Source organism: Acanthaster planci, linkage group LG06, assembly GCF_054643075.1.
Source record: "Acanthaster planci isolate LZ-2023a linkage group LG06, COTS_SCS, whole genome shotgun sequence".
Classification (NCBI taxonomy): Eukaryota; Metazoa; Echinodermata; class Asteroidea; order Valvatida; family Acanthasteridae; genus Acanthaster; species Acanthaster planci.
Window position 1 is genome coordinate 16,033,411 of NC_141782.1, and position 4,532 is coordinate 16,037,942.

At 40.0% G+C, this 4,532-nt stretch overlaps 1 pseudogene; it reads right to left on the reverse strand.

The window, feature by feature from the left end:
• Positions 1-504: 504 nt before the first annotated feature.
• Positions 505-1,467, reverse strand: LOC147798883 (uncharacterized; annotated as a pseudogene).
• Between the last annotated feature and the right edge of the window lie 3,065 nt (positions 1,468-4,532).

Sequence of the window (4,532 nt, forward strand, 5' to 3'; positions counted from 1 at the left end):
CGATTCATGTTGGTTCGCCAATGTCGATCTTTACAGCTGATGTTCTCGTTGCCTTGATTGTGCAGAACCTTCTCAAATACTCCATTTCAACCGTCCATATCATCCACATTGACTCGTTAGGCTGATTAGGCCACAGGTTCTTCACAAGATTCGGCAACTTAGATGACGACTCCAGTTCATGACGCGCGTCACCGGAAGTTGAATAATTTTTAATCACTCAAGTATGGCATTAGCTATTTTAATTCGACAAATATGCAGCCAATCAAAATAAACACTTTTTAAAAACATTTTTATACAAGAAACATAAATCAAAACAACATTCAAAGTGGCGTCAACAAAAAGGTTCAGACAGAAATGTTCAAGTTTCCAAGCTTAACTTACGTTCGCAAAATTTGCTCACTGTAAACATGACCCCATCTTAATGTCACAACATACGCAAAATGACATTCAATACAACATTTAAAATATAGTGTCTATAGTGTTTCTAGAAAAGATATATCTATTTTACAGCTTCCAGAGATTTTCACTTTTAAGATATTCTACAGCTCTTTCGTTCAAGTTTGATTCTGGTTCCCAAGTGTTCTGTGCTTGAGAGAAACCTTTCCATTTGATGAGGTACTCAAGACGCTTGTTTTTGTATCTACCTCTAATTATGCGCTCGATTTCGTACTCTCTCGGTTTTTCTTGAATTTGAGGTAAACCTGGAACAGGTACTGCCAAGGTTTTCAATTCATTAGACTCTTGTACTGCCGTGATAGGAAAGAAAGTATTTTGTTGACAGTTATCCTCTGTCAACTCTGGTACGGAAACACCACCTTGTTCCGGATCAGTTGGGACTGAATCATCACAAGGGCGACCAAATCTGTTATATGCAAATTTCATTCGGTTTACATGTATGGGTGATGAAAGTAATTTGTTATTTTCCAAATTTCTGACCCAAAAATTTCCCGGAGATGTTTGTTCTACTAAAAGATATGGTCCAGCCCAGAACTTCGTAAGTTTTTCGGGACAATCCTTGTTGAAGTGCAGGAATGTAAATCCAAACTGTATTTCCCACTTGGTACGTCACCTCTTGTGTTTGTTCATTAAAAACGCTCTTTCATTTTGGATTGATTGAGCTCTGCATGACGTTTGGATATGTCTCGGAAAACTTCAAGTTGGGAAACTAACTGACGCATATGCTCTCGACGATTTTTCTCAGGATATTTGCACTGAGCAAGGAGTGTTACATCTAAAGGTAACCTTGCCTCTCTGCCATATAAAAGAAAGAAGGGGCTAAATCCAACTGAATTTTCAGCAGGTGCCGTACGATACGCAAACTGTATCGATGTAAGGTACTGATCCCAATCATTGTAAAATTCGTTTACATGGTGGGAAATGGTATCCAGAATAATATGAATTGAACCTCTCTTGAATAGCGTTACATTGTGGATGGTACGAACTGGTATTTAACTCGTGAGTTTGCATAATTCGACAAACCTCTAGGACAATCTTGCTAAGAAAGTTAGACCCTCTGTCCCTTAGCAAAGTCTCTAGACAACCATGCTCACAAATGACGTTGTCGTAGAATGCCTTGGCTACTGTGGTTGCTTCTATGTTCTTCAAGGGGGCCAAAATCGGCCACCTAGTGCAATGATCTGTGAAATTTAAACAGAGAACATAACGATTAGCATTCGCTGTAGTAGATAATGGTCCTAAAATATCGAAACTTACACGTTCAAATGCTCCAGGAACGTTCATTGTCATTAAAGGTGCTAAAACCTTATATCGGTGCGTCTTTCTCTGAGCACAGGAGATACAACTACGCACCCTGTTGTCCACATCTTTATACATTGCTTTCCAAAAGTAGCGTTGCCGAATTTCGCTATGTGTTCTATGAAACCCAAAGCTTCAAGTTCTTATTTTGAACCTTTGATTTGTTATGGACTTCGCTTTCACTTTCATAAAGATCTTGGATATTCGGACAAGGCCTAAGCCTCCATAACAGTTTTTAAACTCATCACAATAATCATATGAGCAAACGTGTGATGTCATCTAAGAACGATATTTTCCCACTAAATACTGCATTATACTGTCAGAATGTTTGATATTTTGCTACCACAAATGTTTGCTTTGATGTTTCGGTTCATGACATTCACCCCGTGAGCGAAGATTTGTCCCCTAGCATATAAGTTAAATAAGCACGACGTTGGGGTTCACAGCTTGAGCAGAAACCCATTCCAAAAATGAACGCCCCAAACAGCGCCCTCATGATTTTACAAGGTTCACTTTTCAACGGGAGTCATCACGAAGGAAAGCCAAAGATGCAAGACAAAAAAGTTGCACAAAACATACTTGCCTATGAAAAATCACATTATCAACCCTTTAAATATCGTTTTAATGCATTCCTGTAATATTTTTAGTGCTCCATTAAAATGTTTTTGCTGTATAGACCATATGTGTAGCCGATAAATCAAAATTTGTATTTTAGTTTACCAGGAAACGGGTAGTTAAATCTTCTGTCTGAGGGATCCTGCCAAAATTTTGACATTAACAACAGACATGTTCCAAATGTCATGAAATGTGCCTCAAAGCATGAACAAGACACCAAATGACGATTCCACAAGGGCCTAATGGTTTAGCTCCCCTTCCGCTTGAAAGGTACCCTCACCCCAGAATAACTTACTACTATGATCAAACCATGAGCGCCCTCTAGTAGTTCCAGAAAACGAGCCCCTCCTGGACCCGACGACAAATATTCCCATAGACAACTAATTATTGTTTTGAAGATTAAGCAGGTACGTACGTCCTCATCAAATTCAAAGGGATATTTTCCTTTCACCCAGTTTCGTCCTGTTTTTTTTATAAACACAAGAAAGTAATGTTGAAAGGATATCATTTACCCGTATTATGTTTCTGTGTAGTCCTTTAGGATCAAAAAAGTATTATTACCTGTGTTTTGCACAAAGTGGCATCTAAATTCAAAGAAAAAGCGCAGACTTCAAAAGTGGATAATATCTGTTTTTTTATATCTGTTTTATCAAAGTAGCACTAGAAGCCGATTGAACACTTTTTTTATGCTATCGGAAAAGCAGATAGACCAATGAGACGAAACGCATTTTTCTATTTTCCAGCTTTTCTACTAGTACTAGACTACTGTATGGAAACTTTTTTACCCTTTTCTGACGATTCAAAAAAGGGACATACGTGTACCGCTCTCCGCTTTACTGCCGCCAGAAAAGCTGATTGAACATTTTGAGAGAGCAGATTAAAGTTTTATCACAATTCACCTATCACCTATACGTCCGTATGACTGTGAAAGATGGACGGTTCAAAGTGCTCTGCCGGCCTGGCGGCTCCACCTGTAAAGTCATTATGCTTTACGTCACCAAACATCATTACCGAAACGTTCAACCAATGTGGAGCATGTTGAGTGGAAGAACCAGAAACGGTTATACTTGTCGGATCATGGAAACGTAATTATGAAAAACATTTAGGAATTTTTCTTTCATTTTCAATTTCACCAGCACAAAAACTGGCGTATATATACTATCATCCCAGTCCCTGTCCAAAATTTTGCGGCCCTAAACAATTCCGTTAGAGGCGACAGTCTGCCTAGATCAAATGGTATTCTTTTGGAGCGGTTTCTTGAGCCGTCTCCTTTGCCGAGTTACCGGGTGCACAGCACGGACGTATATAAAAAAAACCTGGACTTGCAACGCCTTTGTATGAAAAAGAAGCCAACCAGCGGCCATTTTACCGAGCCGAATACAAAGGCGTGGGTTGGCGGAAGAACAAAGGCGGGCATTACCAGGAAAGCTTTGTATTCGGGGTGCAGACCACTAATTCAAGTGAGAATTTCTGACCAGCTCATTAGCATTAAAAGTGCCCCTCCCCACAGTATCTTTTGAAAAAAGAGATTGTTTGGCCCCCAAAATGGTAAGATTGTGTAAATCGTCGCCAGGATCAACTCCCTGGGTCTTTGAGCTTTCATATGAGGGCAGAAGGGCTGAAAACTACGGTTGAAAAATGGTCCTAAGTGCCCCAGAAAGTTGAGGGTTGCCACTTGAAAAATGGCTGCAATCAGACTTCGGAAAAATCACTTTTTGGGGGGTGATTTTGTTTTGTGGGAATAATTAAAAATGTAATTGGTTAACCCACAAAAAATTGAAAAGAAATTGAAAGATAAGTGACCAGACAAGAATTTCATTTGTGTTTCAGAAATCTCAGGGATGTTGGCGTGCATGCTATTGGGCCCTGAACGGTGCTGATTTTACACTGTTTTCAATGGGGCTTGAATTAGTGGACTGGACCCTATTCGGCTCGGTAAAATGGCTGCGAGTGGATTCAATGACTCTATAAGCTGATTAAGGGCATTGCGAGTCCAGATTTTATTATACACGTCCGTGGTGCACAGCACGAAACAAGCGACTCAGCCGTCCAATTTTAATTTCATTGATTGACTGATCACGCCCACAGTCGAACCAATCAACTTGTCGCATTTTAGACACGCCTCCGGAGCCGTGATGTCACTGTATTGGACACGTCGCGCG